The 20,131-nt window shown below is 43.8% G+C and overlaps 1 protein-coding gene across 7 annotated transcripts in view; it reads left to right on the top strand.

Annotated features, from left to right (window-relative positions):
* Positions 1-377: 377 nt before the first annotated feature.
* Immp2l (inner mitochondrial membrane peptidase subunit 2) overlaps positions 378-20,131 on the top strand; it is a 786,207-nt gene continuing 766,453 nt past the window's right edge. For 4 of the 7 annotated variants that reach the window (XM_050158683.1, XM_050158677.1, XM_050158681.1 and 1 more), the window contains exons 1-2: positions 378-434; positions 846-918. The gene's annotated coding sequence lies outside the window, so the exon portion shown is untranslated. Of the gene's footprint in view, positions 435-602; positions 746-845; positions 923-20,131 lie in introns of those variants that run through there. The other 3 variants (XM_050158680.1, XM_050158679.1, XM_050158678.1) reach the window with 3 other exon arrangements.

Genomic DNA, 20,131 nt, shown 5'->3' on the forward strand with positions numbered 1-20,131 from the left:
GTGCAAGCAAACAAAACCAAAATCTCCACCGAACAACACACCAAAGAGCAGTTCAGTCTCGGTGCCTGACCTACAACTACGGGGAGAAGCTGAACACAGCTTCCTGTGGTTTGCTGCTTTTTCTTGCCCTTTTAGCCCTGACCGTGACGCCGGGCTTAGACTTAAAGTCCCTAATACCGGCAACGGGCAGGCGGCGGGCTCAGTGCAGCCGCTGACATACATAACCCATCTCCTGGCTGCCAGTCAACCGTGAGCCGCGCTCCGGGGGCGGGATTTCCGTAGGGGGCGGAGTCTCCCGCTGCTGCCTAGCTGGGGGTGGGGCCTGGGCGAGCCGTGGCGGTGGGCGGGGCTACCCGCGCGGGGTGGGCGTGGCGTGCCGCGGCGGAGGGCGTGGCGTGCCGCGGGGACTTCCCCTGGGCTGAGCTGCGCAGCGGGTGCGCGGGGCATGGGCTGGCGGGTCGGGGCGGTGAGGCACGCGGGTGGACTCGGGCAGACCCTCGGTGTCCCGGGCGGGGTCTCGGATCCCGGGGCTGGCCTGGGACACGGGGGCGTTGCTGGGAGGCGGGGAGCCGCTCGGCCGCTACTCGCGCGACCGCGGCGAGCATGCGTGCGTGCGCGTGTTCCAAGCGAGGCCGCGCGGCTGTCCTCTCTGTCTGTCCTCCTCAGTTAGGGAACCCGAGTCCCGATCCGGGCGGGGAGGCGACCTCTCCCCGCCGCCCAGGAGTGCCCAGAGAGCAGCCCGGAGGTAGCGCTGCTCCTGGAGTCACGGTGGGCAGCTGGTGGGAGCTGCTCAGGCTCGAGCCACAGGATTTTAAAGGACCTGTCTCTGTCGTTTTCACTTTTAGGATTTTGGCCAAATTGGGCGAGGGTACAATACTACCACTTACCCCTTCTCACCGAGGAAGAGCGGGAGAAAGGGTAAGTAAGTATCACTCAGGGGCGGAAGGAGCCAAGACTCTGTTCTTCTAGAGGTGAAACTGCTCCTGGGAACTTGGGTCCAAATTCCACTTTTTATCAGAAATTGGAGGTCCACCTTCGAAGGTCACTGGTCCCAAGACCAAGCGTTTCCTCAGGTTTTCGAAGTCCATGAAGTGGGCTGGAAGTTTAAACAGCTTTTAAATCCCCTGACAGAAAACTCACTTCCTTTCAGAAGTCTTTAGTCTTGCACATTGATGCTGTGGTCCCCCTGTGGTCCCTTGTCTTGCTAGGTGGCATTCACTAGTAGGGTGTTAGGTAATCCAGGCTTTGCAGGTAATCCAGGTTTTGCGTGGTGATTACTCTTCCAGGGAATCTTTGCATTTTAAAATCTACCAGCAGGGGTGAAAAAACACATATCCCATAAAGATAGTGGCAGTTTCATATACTGGACACTCTTTCGAGACCTTTCAGAATTACAGAAGAAAGAATTTGTCCTCAAGCATTCCGTACTTTTCTAAAAAGTTACCTTGACGTCCTGGGAAGTTTACCGAGGCACTCAGTGCTGTCTCTTTTCATTGGTTCTTTTCTGAGACGTTTCTGTTTTTTCTCCTATACACAACTTCCCTAGTCTCTGGTGATGGGGTACACAGCTTCTCTCAGGTTGGAACACCCCCCCCCCCCATTATATATGTCACTGTTAACTTTTACCCAGAATCCAGTAAGTTAGCTATTATCAAGAACAGTAAAAGCCTGTATACTTAAACAGGAAAGCTAGACTTACCCTCAGTGGCCATCCTGGCCCAGGCTAGCTGTGAGCCTGGCTTCCTTGTTAAGTTGTGGATGTTCACACAATTCATGAGGAACTGGGACATGGTTGTTTATTACCAAGGGGCTCTGTTTATGATGCCCTTTCAGCATGTGTTGCATGAACACTGATTATAATGGGATCTGGAGAACGGGTGGTGACGGCTCCAGCCTTTGGTCCCAGCATAGCTGGGTGCATTTCTGTGAGTTTGAGGCCAGTCTAGGGAGTTGTAGTCCAGCCAGGATCCCACAGTGAGACCCCATCTCAAAGACAAAACAAAATCCCATAAACAAACAAAAGAGAATGCGGAAATGAGACTGTGGAGATGGCCTTTTTGTGGGGAGATGAGGGTGGGGGAGATGGGCCTTTTTTGGGGGGGTGGAGGTGGGGGAATGGACCTCTGTTAGGTTTCTGTGGAAGTTTTGAATAATTATGTGTAAAGGGGCAAGAACTCCGCTCTGCTGCTGTCGTAGTGGCTTACGGATCTGAAGTTCTGTGGGAGAACAGGGCTGTCGGCCCACTTTCCTGTAGATTTCAGTGTGTTTGCCATCATGCAGAGTGTTATGGTCGTTCTCCAGTGCCATGAATGTGTTGTTCGGGTACAGAAACCAGACGAGAGTAGCATTTTGAGTTGTCCTATCAGAAGGCTTAGTCTGAGAAAACAGGGAGACAGCCAAGGGTGGTGTACTTAGGAGAGTGATGCTGAAGCCGGCCTGCTGTGGATTTCGGTACCTTTATCCCCATTGCTTTATTGGCATGAGAATAGGTTGAGATAAAAATTAAGTTATTTAACTGTTACTTAGGGTTAACTCATAGGAGTATGGAAGTAAAAACTAACATAAATCCATCTCAAATTTTTAATATTTTCATATTTACCTTTTCAAGGTTTTATACCATGCATAGACATGGAACCCACAGCTACATGTTAATTGGTCATGCAGTGGAGGTATTTATCTGCATGAAACATATACAATGTAATATATGTATGTTACCATTCTTGGTAAAACTGTACATTTTTTCCCTTTTCTTTTCTTTTGGCTGTTAGCTACCAGTCCCGCTCTCCCTAAAATTTTCATGTAGATGTGTCATGCCTTTTATAGTCCTTTATTTTTCTGAGGTGCTGGAGGTCAAACCCAGGCCCCGGACTCTGCTCAGCAGCTTCTCCACAAAAGAGCTTCAGCCCAGCCTCCACACTGTTTCACCAGTGTGGCTGCTCCTGAACGGGGAACTTTCCTGTTTCTGGCTCCCGAGTGCTGGGATTACAGCAGTGTGCCACCACGCCTGGCGTAGTATCTGTAATCTTAGACACAGCCTTGCATCCTATTGACTCTGTCCGCTGGGGACCCATTACAGCTTCCCTGCTGCTTGATTTGGATGCTATCTACACAGAGCAATGAGGACCTGACATGCACCTGTGTGCTCGCTGTCCTGTTTCTCTGGTTGTCGCCATTTTCTTTTTTTTTAAACTTATTTGCATTTTGTATGTGTTGGTGTTTTGCCTCCACGTATGCCTCATGGAGGTTTTGGATCCCCTGGGACTGGAATTATAGACAGTTGTGGGTGATGGGAGCTGAACACAGGTCCTCTGGAAGAGCAGCCATTACTCTTGACTGCTGAGTCATCTCTCTGGCCCTGCCTGTCCTCTGCACAGTGCCAGGCAGCCTAGAACCCATTCTCCTGTAAGCACCAAGCCTCCCTGATTTATGCATCTTCATGATGCATTTGACGTGCATCTGCTGCATCTGATCCCAGAATTTCTGAAACAAAGATCCACACCTAGTGTGGCTTGATTTTCCTTTCAGATCCTCTACAGTCCGGCCTAAGGGTGCCAGCTCGAGAAACAAGGGAAAGGGTTTCTGTCCTATGTTTACAGAGCTCTGCCACCATTCCCTAGGTGAGACGGACAGCCTGTCACATTTATCTGAGTGCTCCAAGTTAGTATTTCTATTCCAGACACATCTAGATGCCTTAGAAGCATTATAATAACAATGCTGACGCTTCGCGTCCATTCTGTCATGGTTTCGCCAAGTTGTGGGTCTAATATTCAGCCAAGTGTGTATTTAGTGTGTCCGGTGTCACGCTTGGAGCTGAGAAAGACAAGTCCACAGGCATCTGACTTCACACCAGACATCTGGCTTTGCTTTGCTAAGGAGTACACTTTGTCGGTAGATTATAGGCGCGTCAGCTGTCCTGCTGTGGTTGGTGGCGTTTCTATGGAGAGCGCTGGTCTGCAGGGCCCAGCCAGTGTGATGTTTTTTTCAGATGATAGCACTGGTCACACGTGCACATTTTCCCAGGTGTTCTTACAAGCTAGCTAGGGAAATGGTTCCTGTTCTTGGCGAGTTTTTATGCCGAGTTTTTGTAGAAGGAAAACTGTTTTAAAGAAAAGCCAAACATAGAACACTAGAGCTCAGGGTCCTGGTTCATGCCTGCAATCCCAAGCACCAAGGAGGCAGAGGCAGAGGCAGGCTAATTTTGCGTTCTAGTCTAGCCTAGTCTAAATAAGATTTTTTTTTTTAATTTTAAAAAGGAACCTGATAAGTTTTTAAAAGTCCGTTTTCTTTTCTTACCTTTTTCTTTTCCTTTCTTCTTCTAATTCTTTTTTTTTTTTTTTTTTTTTTTTGAGACAGGGTTTTTAGGTTTCCTTGGATGTCCTGGAACTTGCTCTGTAGATCAGGCTGGCCTGAAACTCAGGAATCCACCTGCCTTTGTCTTCTGAGTTAAAAAGCCCATTTTTGATTCTATTTTCTTTCATGTTAGCAAATGAACTCACAGACAAAGAAAAACAAGTAGCATTTGGATTTCCATGTTAAGGCAGCAAAGCCTTTTAAACCCTCATATGCTCTTAGAGGAGATGCATACTCCTAGAGATTCTTCAGTCTCTCTCTACCTGTGTTCCCTTTCGTCTCACAAATTTTTGAACAACCCTTGGCATATAGAATATGTAAAGTAGGTATATAAATCAAACAAGTACTTATAATAAGCCATGAAGCAATTCTTCTTTTAAAAGTACTTGTTTGGTATATGAATACCTTCACCGTTTATTACAGAAGAGAAATTTCATGGTAATGAAATAGATGTTCTCATTTATTTGCATACAGAATTAAACCTTGCCTGGAGACTGGATACTTCAGGACCTAGAACATCTTCAGCATTTTCATAAGCGGCCCATCTTCCATATTCATCAGTGCCAAGAATGCTGCTTCATATAAAAATATGTAGTTAAAAAATGGCAGAAATGTGTTTAGGATCACCTCAGAAACTGTTGGAAATTCTATTCCATTCCATTTTTTAAAAAAATTACTTTGGATGGAATTCAAGTCAGCTACTCAAACAGTAATTTTTAAAATCAGTTATTCTAGAAGCTGGGCGTGGTGGTGCACACCTTTAACCCCAGCACTCAGGAGGCAGAGGCAGGCATACCTCTGTGAGTTTGAGGACAGACTGGTCTACAGGAAAGTCAGGGCTAGGGCTACACAGAGAAACCTTGTCTCGAAAAACAAAACCAAAGAACAACAGCAGCAGCAACAAAAGGCTGTTACATTTCTCTCAGAGCAGAAATGTAATTCCTGCACGGGCAGGAAAAATACAGCAGTTTCTGACTTACAGTAGTTTCCATGTGAGCGGAGGTATTCCAGCAGCATTCTGTGTTGTGTGCTGTGACCCCATGTATGGTGCAAAGTGAAGTCGCGTGTCACAGCACTGGCAAGTACTACAGGAAGCTCCTTCAATTTGGTTTGCATCAGATTTTGAATTAACTAAGATTTGTGTGTGTGTGTGTGTTGTGTGTGTGTGTGTGTGTGTGTGTGAGTTGTCCTGTCCCATGGTGTTTTATCCCCCAACTCCTTTCCCAGATATTATATACATAAACTCTGGGGGTGTGATTCACATTTAAAAGGCTGGTCTATTTGCAGAAGGTTGTGTTCTGATAACCCAGTGTGACTGAAGCACATCCTCTTCCATGTTGATGTTGAGGGACATTGACAGATGCAGGAGGCCTGACCTTTTAAATTTGAGAGTGGGCTGTGTGATCTTGGGCACAGTTCCTCATCTGTAAGATGGGGTATTACTCACGTTTGCTGTGAGATTCAGTGATTGTAAAGTAGATTGCAAAGAACAGTGGCCGCCAGAAAATAGATTGCTGGCCACTTGTAGTTAGTTTCCTTGTTCCTCCAGGTCTCGATTCTTCTCTCTGTTTACATTTGGACTAACCTGAGAGCCAGGGCTTGCAGCTTCAGTGGGCGGAGCTTCCAATAGCATCTTGATTTGGTGGCGGGAGCCGAGAAAGGGAATACAGAATATCCTGAGGGGGAGCAGTGGAGAGCAGACAAAGGGAGGAGCCAGACTCAGTCTAAGCACACAGCTTAATGAGATGGATTGTTTTATGGGGGATGAGTGGGATCACAGAAAGAGTTGGGTTTGGGCTAGCCTCTTTTGTGAATGGTTTTATTGGGAATTCTTCTTTTTCTTTTTGAAAGAGAGGTCTCTCTATGTGGTCCTGGCTGTTCTGGAACTCATTCTGTAGGTCAGGCTGGCCTTGAGCTCACAGAGATCTGCTTGCTTCTGCTTCTAAAGTGCTGGGATAAAAGGAATGGGCCACCGTGCCCAGCTGTATTCGGAACTCTTAGGTCCTTATTTGCTGCTTCTTTCAATAATAAGATTTTCTTTGTTACATTGGTAATAAGCGAACAACCATATTTTTCTATTTCTTTATAACTAAATGGAATCAGAAATAGATGCTTATACTTGGACTTTCATGTACTAAGTTCAATTGATTGATTTCCTTACTCCTTTGTTGACCTATCATTTATCATTAGTTATCATTTATCCCTTCTCCTACTCTCTTCCACTGGTTACAAGCTGTATACGTCCAGTTAGTGCTGTCGATGGAAAGATGAGAAGTAGAAGCTTTAGCTAAGAAGCTTATAGTGTAGTAAAACTCGGGGTGTCTATGCAGATAGTATGCTGTAACAGAGCTTGGTACGTGTGCAAAGGGACCAAGCAGGATTCCAATCCGACCCTGATTGGAATACTAAGAACGGTTTCATTAGTGGTTGTCTTTGGGCTCAGACCTTAAAACTGAAATGAGCTTGGCATGCTTGGCATGGTGGTGCACACCTTTAATTCCAGCTCTCCTCAGGAGGCAGAGGCAAGCAGATTTCTACGTTTGAGGTAAGCCTGGTCTACAGTGCGAGTTCCAGGACTGCTAAGACTATGTAAAGAGACCCTAAGAGACCCTATCTCAAACGAATAGCTCCCTGTTCCAGCCCCCGCCCCTGCCCCAACAAAGGAAAGAAAGCTGAGGCAGCTTGATAGGAGCAGAAGCATTCATTACCAGAAGCAACAGCGTGAGTGGTTCTGTGGCCACAGAATGCCTGGGAGCTCTGTGTATGGGAAGGGCCCGGCAGGTGTGACAACAGATGAGACTGGGTAATTTCAGGGTTTGTATCCACATTTACTAGTGAGTCACTGAAGAACTGTGAATGCCACAAAGGACACCGTGAAAACAGACTGCTGAGACTTGGAGGCTGGGAACTGGGAAGACTCAGGTCCAGTAGGAGATAGCAGTCTCCATAGAGAAGCGAGAGTGTTTAGGAAAAGTATCCGGGAAGCATGAGCTTGCCTGGCGTTTGTGATTGAACACAAAAGGACTGGGAGAGGGCATGTGATGTAGATGTGTTCAGAGGATATGTGTGTGATATAGATGCTCCCTAGGTTTGTGGGTAGAGAGGACGTGTGATATATGTGCTCCCTAGGTTTGTGGGTAGAGAGGGCAAGAGAAGAGGGGCAGGAATGAGACAGTGGTGTAGAGTTGCACTTTCCCAGTGTTGTGGTTAAAGGACTTGTGGGCATATCACTGGGGAGCTGATGGTAATTAGATAGAGGATCTGGGACTATCACAGGAGACTGAGGAGGGCGGAGAAAGCCTTTTGAGTTCTTACCATGTGAGAGTGTAGGACCCAGCCATGACAAGCTCAATAGAGGCCTGAGTCTCAGTAGTTTTCCTTACGGCAATACCTGGTTGCCAGAAAGACCATAAGCTGAGACTACCCAGGCACCACCCTAGAACAGACCATCCAAAGGAAATTCCTAACATTCCAACTGTTGTAGATTGGATCACCTGCCAGCACAAACTCAGCGTTTTTCACCAGGACACCTCTAGACAAATGTCAGCCAATCAGGGGTCCTAAACCTTAGACAGTCTTCATCCCCACCTTTGCTACTTACTATAAAAACCCTATTCTGAACTCGGGGCTCTCTGATCACTTCATTATGTTGGACACACAGAGAGACCGAATTTGCAAACTTGTGTAAGAATAAAGGCTTTTTGCTTTTACATATAGGACTCAGTCTCCTGGTTGGTTTTGAGGGGACTCCATGATCTGGGCATAACAGAGAGTAATTGAAAGCTCAGAAAAGGATAAAAGTGTTTAGAGGAAATATATAGCTATAGAATTAAAAAAAGTAGTTGAATACAGTAAGCCTTAGAGAGTGTTAAAACTAAAGGATAAGCCAATAAAGATGAAGGATGCTAATAAGAAGTGGCCAGAGAGGTCAAGAGACCTGTTAACTTTTACTCATTGAGTAAACCCCCCAGTACAGTACAATACAATACAGTTGCTAACTTCAGCCCTTAGTGAACATTGGCTGTCTAGACTTGTTTATTTTCATTTTTTTTGCTACATTTTATTCTTTGACTTAACCTCCCCTCCTGCTACTCTGTTAACATTGCTTTGTTTCTCTCCGTGTTTAAGATTGATTCCACATGTAAATGAGATCATGCAATAAGGAGTAATTCTTTTTTGTTTCTGCCTTATTTCAATTAAGAAAATGGGTTAACCCAGATTCAACCATATTATGGCAAATGACAGGAGTTTCCTTTTTGTTAGGAGACAGGGTCTTGCTATGTAGCCTAAGCTTTAAACTTACGATCCATTTCCCTCAGCTTCACAAGTGCTGGGGTTATAGGTGTATTCTGTTTAGAACCCCTCTCTTCCCTTCACTTATAAACACTGAATAATATTTCATTGTATGTTTATACCACACTTTCCTTATCCATTTTCATGTTAGCAGATGCTTAGGTTGTTTCCCTATGTTCACAGCTGTTAGGATGTGGGTACTTAGATAAGAAACAGTGTTAGCCAAGGTGTGGAAAAAAAAAAAAAGGGAACATTGTACAGCTATTTTTGAGACAGCATGAGGTTCTAAAGACATTAAAAATAGAAGGTATTTGAACCCAGCGGTCCCCGTTCAGGGTATACAACCAAAGAAAGGAAGTCACCACCATGCAAGGAGGTTGGCTGCACTATCTGAGAGTTCTCCAAGGTTTCTCACGAATGTTTCTAAAGAGAGAGACAGGGTTATTCTGAGAGGAAGGAGCCCACGGAGAGGAAAGGATGAAGGAGAGTTGCCTTATGCTTTCTGGTTTCACATTCCTTGTGAATGGAGACCAGCTGTGCCTTTGTTTGCCTTTTCCTTCCCTGGTTTCTGGAGAACACCTGATTGATTCTTTATCTTCCTCCTCCTCCTCTTCTCTTTCTTCTTCTTCCTCCTCCTCCTCTTCTCTTTCTCCTTCTCTGCTTGTGTCTCCATGATAGGAAGTTGGACTCCCTGAGCCACGGCATATGTAAAAGTGGGACACTTTAGTTTTCTTTTTTCTTTTTTAGATTGAATATTATTATTCGTTCATTAAAATGAGCTTCAGTAACAATTTATAGCAATATCATACATATTATAACAAGTGAAAAGTAGTAATCAAAATTTTATGTTATGTGTTATTTGAACTCCAGAATTTTCTCATTTTCATAAGTCTACCTTATATACTGTTTTAGTTAGGGTTGCTATTGCTGTGATGAAACACCACGACCAAAGAAACCTGGGGATTGAAGGGTTTATTTGGCTTACACAGCACTGTTCATCATGGAAGGAAGTCAGAATAGGAACAGGGCAGGGTTCTGAAGGCAGGAGCTGATGCAGAGGCCATGGAGGAGTGCTGCTTACGGACTGGCTCCACATGGCTTGTTCAGTCTGCTTTCTTATAGAACTCAGGACCACCAGCCAGGGATGATAACACCCACAGTACAGTGAGCTGGGCCCTCCCCCGTCAATGACTAAGAAATGCTTTACAGCCTGATCGTGTGAAGGCATTTTCTCAGTCAGGGTTTCCTCCTCTCAGATGGCTGTTCTTTGTAAAGAGTTGTCCTAAATTGGTCAGCACAAATACCAACATTGTTTATCGTTCGTGTAGCCATTGTTCGTGAATTTATCCTTTTCACTTATGACTGTTCTGTACTGGGCATTCTCTACAGTAAACTATTGTTTTTATTAGACTAGATCTTTACCAATTTCATACATGTTTGTAGTACATTCTGTTGACCCCCCCCTCCCCATCTGACTCCCGCTCCTGTCATTCCTTCCTCTTCCCTTCAGGTCCCTTTCTCCCATTCATATCTTGATTTCCCGATTTTAACCAGTCTACTTCAGAGAGATGCTTCTGTGATTAAGGACGAGCATCTAGGTGTGGTGGTCCATGCCTTTAGTCCCACCACTTGCGAGTCAGAGGCAGATGCATCTCTTAGTTTGATGCCAGACTGGTCTACAGAGTGAGTTCCAGGACAGCCAGGGCTACAGAGAGAAACCCTGTCCTGAAAAATAAACAAAAAAGTGAGAATCGAATTTGTATAAGGGTATAAACATCCCATGTCAATTTAACTAAGCAACAATCGTGAGTTTCCCTCTAGGCTTGTGCCCTCCCCAGCCTTGGGTTTTGGCTTATGGTTATCATCAGGCATGTAGTCCCTCCTGTGGGTTGGGCTTCAGTGCTAGTCCAAGAATGGTTGGTTCCCCCCATTGCAAATTATACCACTATTGCACCAATCTTACCTGTAGGTTGATATTATAGTTCACAGTGCTCATAGCTGGGAAAGACCTTTGATGCGTTATCTTTCCTAGCAGGTTGCATAGCACCCTCTGGCCCTGCGAAAGCTTGCTGGTAGGGAAGGTTCTAGCTTAGTTGCAGTTTTCTTTATAGATGATGCATTTGTTTGCAATAGCTTTATAACACATAAGAAACTTAGCTGGCAACAGTAGTCACGGGTTTGTCATAATTGCTGTAAGTCACCAACTTAGGGGCTTCTCTTTCGGTGTCTCATGGGATTGTCAGATACCAGCTGGAGCTAAAATTATTGGAGCATGGCCCTTCTCATATAATTGGCAAGTTCCGTGGGACTGTCCTCATATCATGGGAGCCAGCTTCCTCCAGAGCAAGAGCCAAGAAACTACCATGGGAGCGGTAGTTCTTTTATGACGGATTCATCATTTTTAGATATTCTGTTGGCCTCTAGAGTGGCTGTGCTTCAGCCAGAAGGGGAAACCACACATGAGAATGGGGGAAGGCTTGTTGGAATCATCCTGTGGGGTTTGGCTGTATGAGAGGTTCACGGCCTTAACCTGGCGTAGGATTGCTTTGAGGCTCAGGTAAGAATTTATGTGAGAGTCCTGTGCAAATCATGAAAACAGCTTGTAAATGTCACACAGTGATACTGTTCTCTGACCAATAAATTATAGGCTGGATGGAAGTCACATTATTTTGCTTTGTGTTGTGTTAATTTTACATCTCCTTTGCCTGGTTGGCCTTTTCCTCCCCCTTCTCCCCTTCTTCTACTTCCTCTTATTCCTCTTCTGCCCCGTTTCTCCTCTTCCTTCAAGTATTTTATATTCTAGCATTATCTTCTTTATTATTTAGTGGTCAAGAATTCCCTCCCTTTAATGATAAGTTAAGAACAGAAGGTTTTAAGCAAGTTTTTCTTGTCTGTTGGGTATAAAAGTGATACATAGAATTGGAGAAAGCCAGAACTAACAGAGGTGGTAGCAGGGACCTGTTGCTCACCCAATTTTTAACCTAATTTTTGTCCTGTAGAATCTGTCTCTCTGAAAACTCTTTGTGTCTTGTTTTTTATTCCCTCTTTTAGCATTCTCTCTCTCTTTCCTTCTCTCCTTCTCTCTTTCTCTCTCTCTCAATTAGATTTGTTTGTAGACAAAAAAGTTTCTCAAAAATTAAATTTACAGACAAGATTTCTTATAGCCCAGGTGGCCTCGAATCATCTTTTAATCCTCACACATCCACCTCTTCATTGTTGGGCTTCTAAGGCCCTGGGGATTCAGGCTTTGAAGCAAACATCCCACTGTCTGAGCCATATCTCCAACTCTACAGACAGGAAACTTCTTAAGTGCGGTGACATCGTGCTCCCTTTAAGTGTGTTCCTTCAGCTTGTTTAACCCAGTGCTCTGGGCTTCATTTGTATCTAAGCAGTATTAACCGAGCAACTGTAAAGTGCTGTTCTCTGCAACAACACTGAAATTTCAGATAAGGGGGGTTTGCTCAGGTGGAAATGATGGTGGTTACCTTACTGTGTCTGTTGCTGTGAAGAAGACACCATCACCATGGCAAGTCTTATAAAGGAAAACATTTAGTTGAGGTGGAAGCTCACAGTTCAGAGGTTCAGTCCATTATGATCATGGTGGGGAGCATGGTGTCTGAAGTATGGCTGCTTGCAGGCAGACACGGTGCCAGCTACATCTTGATCAGAAGGCAACAGGAAGTAAACTTAGACACTGGGTGATATCTTGGGAATAGGAAACACCAAAATCTGCCCCGATAGTGACACACTTCCTCCAACGAGGCCTTGCCTACGCTAACAAAGCAACACCTCCTAATAGTGCCACTCCTTATGAACTCATGGGGACCAATGGCATTCAGACCACCACACTCCTCTCTCTGGCTCCTGTAAGCTCTTCACAGCATCATAACGCAAAATGCATTTAGTTCAAGTTCGAAAGGTCTATCACAGTCTCAGCAATGTCTTAGAGTTCAAATCTCTTCTGAGATTCATGCAGTCTCTTAACTGCAATCCCCGGTAAAATAAAACTCAGAACACAGGTCTCATATTTCCCACATATAACGGCACAGGATATAGGTTACTGTTCCAAAATGTAGGGAAGGGATCATATTGAGGAAATACTGGACCAATACAAGACTGAAAACCAGTTGTGCAAATTCCGAACTCCGCACCTCCATGTCTGACGTCAGAATGCTCTTCCGATCTCCAACTCCATCCAACTGTGTTGACTGCAGCACACTTCTTTCTCTTTGGCGGGTTCCATGTCCGGCTAGCAGCTCTCCTTGGCAGGGATCCTACGACTCTGGCTTCTCCAAGGCAATCCAGGCTCCGACTTCACAGCCTCGTGCAGTGGCCTCTACTGGGCCCCCATTCAGGAACACCCCTGACATGTGCAGGCAGACATGGTGCTGGCTATGTCTTGACCAGAAGGCCACAGGAAGTGGACTCAGATACTGGGTGGTATCTTAAGCATAGGAAATCGCAAAGCCCATCCCCATAGTGACACAATTCCTCCAACAAGGCCATACCTAGGCCAACAAAGTCACATCTCCTAATAGTGCTACTCCCTGTGCGCTTATGGGGGCCAATGGCATTCAAACTGCCACAGTGGTGGTGGCTTCTGCCAGATTCATCATCATGCCTGTCATAGGTCCCAGATTTGTCAGTGGAGCCTTGACCTCTCTCAAGAAACTCTGAGGTTTAGACTGTGTGGCGTAGCCTTGTCCGTGATCAAAGCAAACAAGCAAACCCACATACAACAGCCGTTCTTCAGTGACTTTGAGAACCTCTGCTTCTGTACTCACACTGAAATCATGGCCATAGCCTGACGTTTTCTACTTAGAATACCCAGATGATAAAAATAGACAACTTTCTTCCATGGAATAAATCATAAAAATTTAATCTTTGCAATTTCTCTCTCTCTCTCTCTTTTTTTTTTTTTCTGAAATAGGCCTTTGCAGTGACATTTGGTACAAGTATCTTTCTTTTGAAAGAATGTAACAGTTATGGTCACATTTGGAAAAATTGTTTTGTAGCTTGAGGGCACATTGTCAAGACAGTCACCTGTTATATTGAGTCTGCTTGTTGGTTTCCGGCCGCCTAGCTAGCTTAGACCCAAAATAATCACATAGAGATGGCTTAGTGGTTAAGAGCACTCGCTCTTCCCAAGACCCTCGTTAAATTCCTAGCATCTGGATGTGGCTCAAAACCATCTATATAGTTGTAGTCTCCTGGGATTCAGTTCCTTTTTCTGCTGTGCAGACGTCCATGTACCCAGGTAGACAAAATACCCTAACGCATAAAACAAACAAATCTTTTTTTAAAAAGAAAATTTTTCTTTAGTTTTATAGATAACTGATAAAAATGTTGAAAAGATAGTTATTTATTTAGCTGTATGTAAGGGAAAAAAGCATATGTTTGTTCCTGGGTTTGTCTCACAGATCGAGCCTGTTTGTGTCTTCTTGCGAGAGGCTCTGGGATGTTTCCCTGTGTGCTTGGCTCCTGATCATGTTTATCACCCGCCTGTCAGCCTGAGACATTTGCTTTCCTTTCAAGAGCAGGAGATATACTGCTCCATTCTTCATGGACAGAGACACATCACTTTCTGTTTATGAAAGGGGAAGACTGGGTTCCAAAGTCCGTATGACCAGTCTCTATGTAGTCGAAGTCAGCGGGGCGATGTCAAGTCAGGTAGAGGTGATCTGGGGAAGGGAACAAAAACAACCTTGTGAGGTTGAATTCCTCAGGCAGGAAACAGAGAGAGAACACTTCCAGTTTTCCTCGAAATGTCCCTCTGCTTTAAGATATTTAGACTGGTCAGTGACAAAATGCATTAAGTTAGACCAAGCTGTATTCCTGAGTCCGAGAATGCCCAGCAGTTCCAGGTGCTTGTGCAGGAAGCATCTCTCGTCAGTCCTGACGGCATTTTCACCATGGCAATCTCAGCTGTGTACGTCTACTAATCGGAAGGTTCTTTCTCCACTATTTTAAAAATACAACATAGGCTCAAAGACAGTGTGATGGACCATCCTATGACAAAAGATGTCCAAATGCTCAATGGCTGACCCTTAGGGTAGACACTGGCCATCCAGAAGGATGCGTCACCAGCACACACGGAAGGTATTCTCTGTAGCTTTGGAGCCTGTCCTGGAGCTAGCTCTTGTCCTTAATTTTATAACTGGAATGTAGTCTGACCTCACTTGGTAGTGTCGAATCAAGGTGGAAGATGGCAGAGTTACCAACTTAGGTTACCTTTAGAGAAAATGGAAGAAAGTTTCAAAATTTTATGAGCAAAGACACAGGACAGTGCCCGATCAAGGAATCCGCTTTCTGTTTGCATTGAGAAGCTTTGAGAATTGGAGATAATGCAAATGTCAGCCGCAGCTGTTGGTAAATAGTGTAGCCTCAGGAGACCACAGCACTGGGGAGGGAGTAACTGAAGGACTTGTCAAGAATTCTTGACTAGAGACCCATGTGGCAAGTAGTATCTTAGGGTGTTTAATCTGAAAGATATACGGCATCAGGTAGACCATAGAGGGGGCGATGAGAGTATACCATTTAAGAAATGATTAGCATCAGAGTGATTATTTTCCTTACGGCAATTGGGTTAGAAAGTCAGAGATGCTCAGAAGCCAATAAAGGAAATTAAGACTTAAGGATATAAAGATGCTGTATTGAAAAAGGAAAAGAGCCCAATTTTATAAATCAATGAAAGTAGCAGTGATTCTGGAGGCGCCTGCTTGGAGGTGTGACACTTACAGCAGCTCAAAATAGGGGAATCTCAAACACAGTGTCCGCCAGACACTTTTGGGATGCTCATTCACAAAGAAACAGATCCTGAGATTGTATAGTGTTTTATCAAGGGTAAAGGTGTACAGTCTGTGCCATCATTGCTAATGTGGCATGCGGATTTGTGCTATTTCCTCAGTTGAAAGAGTTAACAAATAAAATACATGTACCGTTTGGTTCTTGTAATAGAATATATCCTAAATATCTTCTACTTATGTGAAATAATGTACACTTAAGGATGTTCTTTTTATTCAATTTTATTTTCTATGTAGGAGAGTTTTGCCAGCATACTTGCAGTGCAGGTGTGGGCCACACGAGGGCAGCAAAGCCTTTGGAACTAGATTTGCACGCGGTTGTGAGCCACCATGAGAACCAAACCTGGTCCTGTGCAAGTGCGACCTTTGCTCTGAATGGCTGAGCCATCTTTGCTGTGATATCAGCCTTATTAGCAGCTGGAAACATCTCCATGTTTAGGAAAGTTGGTCAGTAAACGATGGTAGATTCAGTGGCATACATAGAAATTGTTAAATGAAGGATTAGTCTTCAAGATAGTCTATTAAGTAAAACAGATAATGTACATAATGGATACCAGGTTACTGTTTTGAAGAAGACTAAATTAAGAGTGTTTTCTTATTTATGCCTAAGATATTTCTCCCTTTCTCTCCCCCCCTCCTTCCCTCCCTCCCTTTCTTTCCTTGTTTCTTTCTTTTCTTCTTTTGGGTTTTTGAGACAGGATTTCTCTTTGTAGCTTTAGCTGTCCTGGAACTTGATCTATAGACCAGGCTGGCTGCGAACTCAGCATCTGCCTCTGCTTCCTGTGTTCTAGGATTAAATGCACCACTACCACACCTGTCATTATTAAGGGAGTTGTAAAAGCATGGAAAACACCTGTGGGACCAAGAACTTGGTACCCAGAGAAGAGGGATGGGATGGAGTGTTACTTTTCTATTGTGCATCTCAGTTGGGATGTCCTAAAGTTTATCTCTGTGATCGTCTTAACTCCCTGTAGCAGAAAAACCAGAAAAAAACTTTAAAATGATCAAAGGTCTGGGCTCATAATTTTAGGTTTTAGCTCTGACTGAATTACTTCTAGGCCTGTGGTAAGGCAGGATGTTGTGGAAGCGTGAGCAACACGGTAGGGAGGATGCTTATCTGACATTTGGCAGGAGGTAAAAACAGCCCAACGTAGCGGTGCACACCTTTAATATCAGCACTGGGGAGGCAGAGGCAGAGGCAGGTAGGTCTCCGAGTTTAAGGGCTGCCTGATCTACATAGAGTTCTAGGACAGCCAGGGTTATGTAATCAGTAGAGCAGTTACTGATTGTTAGTGGTTGAGATAGCCTTCACCTGTGAGGATGGCTACCCTGAGAACTGCTTAGTGTTTGTGACACAGTTCCCATAGCTGTTTGTTTGTTTCTTTTCTTAATATTGTAAAATATGCTACTCACTTAGGGAGGAAGGGAAGGAGAGGGAGGAGAGAGAGAGAAAGAGGGGCGGAATTCTGAGTTCATTTGTATTGTTAATGTTGTCTCCTGCTGGGAAAGAGTGTCTCAGGGTTTCAGTTGCTGTGAAGAGGCACTGTGACCACAGCAACTTTTATAAAGGAAAACATTGAACTGTGGTGGCTCACTTACAGTTCAGAGTTTTAGTGCAGTATCATCATGGTGGGACGTGGCAGCATGTAGCCAGACATGGTGCTGGAGAGGAGGCTGATAGATCTGCATCTTGCAGGCAACAGGATATGGTCTGAGACACTGGGTGCAGCTTGAGCATATTAGGCCACGTCAAATCCTACCTCCATCAAGGCTACACGTACTCCAACAAAGCCACACACATCCCCTAATAATGCCACTCCCTTTGGGGGCATTTTTTTTCCAAACCACCACAAAGGGAGAGTGTGATAAGCTTTGTTTACATTCTCAAGTATTACTATCTGCTTATGCAGCAGAAAGCTTAGGAATGTTGGTTTATTTGATGTGTGTTTTAGTCTTGGCCAAAGTTTGACATCTGTTAGCATTTTTTTTTTTGCATTTATGAAATGTGTGATTTAGATATGGAAATAAAATACTCTACCTCTCTGTGTCTCTGTGCAAACTAGAGTCACCTGAGACAAGGGAACCTCAATCGAGGAGTTGGCGTGTCTATGGGACATTTATTGGATTGATGACTGATACGGGCAGGCCCAGCACATTGTGCAGGATGCCACCCAAGTGGTCTTGGGAAAGCTGAGCAAGCCAGTGAGAGCAAGCAAGGAGTAGCATCCCTCCATGGTTCCTGCCTCTTCTATTTGAATTCCTGCATTGAGTTCCCTCAGTGTGGGAGTGATCAGGACATGTAATCCAAATAAATCCTTTCCTCTCTAAGTTGGTTTTCATCAGTGTTTCATCACAGCAATAGAAAGCAAACTAGGACACACTTTCAAATAAATTTAACTTCCTGGCAGTATCATTACAACTTGATTTTTTATGATTGTTTAGAGTATTTTATAAACTTATATCTATTTATTTCTGTGTTCGCCCTGTGTGTCTTGGCATATGTAAGGAGCTCAGAGGACACTTGAGTGGTTTCTCCTCCCAGCATGTCAGTTTTGGGGATCCCACTGAGGTCACCAGGCTTACCTATATCTGCTGAGCCTCTCATTAGTACATGTCTGGAGTGTTTTTGACTCAGGGTTTGACTGGTTAGAAAATATTCTGTTTAGGACTAGTGCCTTAAGGTTATGAATCTTATTAATTCACAGAGAGTGCCAAGTCAGCACTTGGCCTAACATATACTTTACTGGTTATTTGTTTGTTTGTTTGTTTACTTGGAGTGTGTATGTTATTATGTTTTCTGCTTTGTTCCTGCAGAGATGAGGCAAGCAAGTGCTCTATCACCAAGTCATATATCCCTAGTCCAACAGTACAGAGTTTTGTTCTCATATTAATGTGACCAAGTTGAACATCAGGTTGTTTCAAGTAGGACCTGTCAGTTGTTTGGTGGCAGTTATAGTAAGACTGTATCTGAAAAGTAGAGCATATTAATGTAGTTTCGAGTGTTTAGTAGGCAAAGTACTGCAGAAACAGAAGGAGTTTAAACTCAGTTGCAGTTGGATTTAAAAGGAGGGTTGATTTTCAAGTACTTTGCTCTGTATTTGCTTTTATATTTGCTGGCAATATTGTACATGAAGATTATGCCTCGAACACTGAAAAATGTTTTTCCAGTATTAACGAAATGATTGCAGGAAACGTGGTGCTTGAAAGGTCACGTTGATTTTCTGGCAGTGATAATTTTATATTTGGTACATACTGTTGAGTCTTTCGGGCTCCTACTTGAGTGCTTAAAGATCAGGTAATAAATGGAAAGGGGAAACTGCGAAAAGGGCATAGTGCTTTGCAGTGTGCGTGCCTTTGGCCTTTTGTTTCTGACTGAAATTTCAAGATCTAGGTCACCAAGAAACTGAAAGGACAGCATGGTTAGTTAGGGTCTTCTGCACTCACCAAGTCCACACACCAAGCCCCAGTTACATCGTCCTGCTAATCCATGTCGCATAGAGATTTCCTGTGTCACTGCTCTCTGCACTTGAACACACTTGGCATTCATGTTTGCGGAGTTGACTGTCTTTCAGTTTCGTCGATGACACTGGAGCATTTGGTGCTTTCATTCTGCCTCAGGTTTGCCGGAGTGGGGCCTGACAGGAAGGTACCTAGCTGAGCAGTGCTTCCACAGGCCACAGGCTGTTCCTAGGTTCAGGCCTTGGTTCAGTGTAGCATTTCAATGAGATACTTACAATACCATGTATTTTGTTTTACTCTCTTTAATACAGTGGTAGGGTATTTTATATATCACTAAATATTCTTTACTCATCTGAAACTTTTGATTAACACACAGTATGAAAAAAAGCCACTCATACTTGTAAAAAATATATAAATCTTTAAAAAAATTGCCATGTAGTGGTGAAATACACCTATAATATAACTACATCGCAGTAGTTGGGATACAGAGGCTGAAGGATCAATCTCTAAGTTCAAGGCCAGCCTGATCTACAGAGCGAGTTCCAGAACAGCCAGGGGTACACAAGAGAAACCCTGTCTCGAAAAATCAAAAATCAAACAAAAAGAGTTGGATGAAGTTAACAAAATTCTTTAGGAAATTCTTAAAATATTATTTTTTCATTGGCTAAAAATTTTCAGTACAAATACTAAATAGTCACATGAATTGTGACAATTGATACAGTGAGGATTGTTTTCATTTTTAATAAAGACAGTGATTCATTGTAAACAAAATCAGTCAACGTCAGTTTCCCAGGAGTTGTGCCCAAATCCCCAGACTCTAAAGAAATTCTTAGTTTGTTTTTAATTTATTTATAAATAAATAATATAAATATATTATGAATAAATATATAATTTATTTATAAATAAACAGTGTTCTGTCTGCCTACGTACCAGAAGAGGGCATCAGATCTCATGACAAATGGTTGTGAGCCACCATGAGGTGCTGGGAATTGAACTCAGGACTTCTCGAAGAGCAGCCAGTATTCTTAACCTCTGAGCCATCTCTCCAGCTAAAGAAAGTCTTAGTCGAGAATTAATTAACTAATTAAAAGAGAAAGTTGTAAATAACTACTTCATTGCAAGATCAATGAAACAAAAGTTTCAGATGAGTAAAGAATATTTAGTGATATCTAAAATATCCTACCACGGTATTAAAGAGAGTAAAACAAAATACACGGTATTGTAAG

This window comes from Alexandromys fortis, unplaced genomic scaffold (genome assembly GCF_014885135.2).
Source record: "Alexandromys fortis isolate MF-2015 unplaced genomic scaffold, M_Fortis_MF-2015_v1.1 scaffold_101, whole genome shotgun sequence".
Lineage (NCBI taxonomy): Eukaryota > Metazoa > Chordata > Mammalia > Rodentia > Cricetidae > Alexandromys > Alexandromys fortis.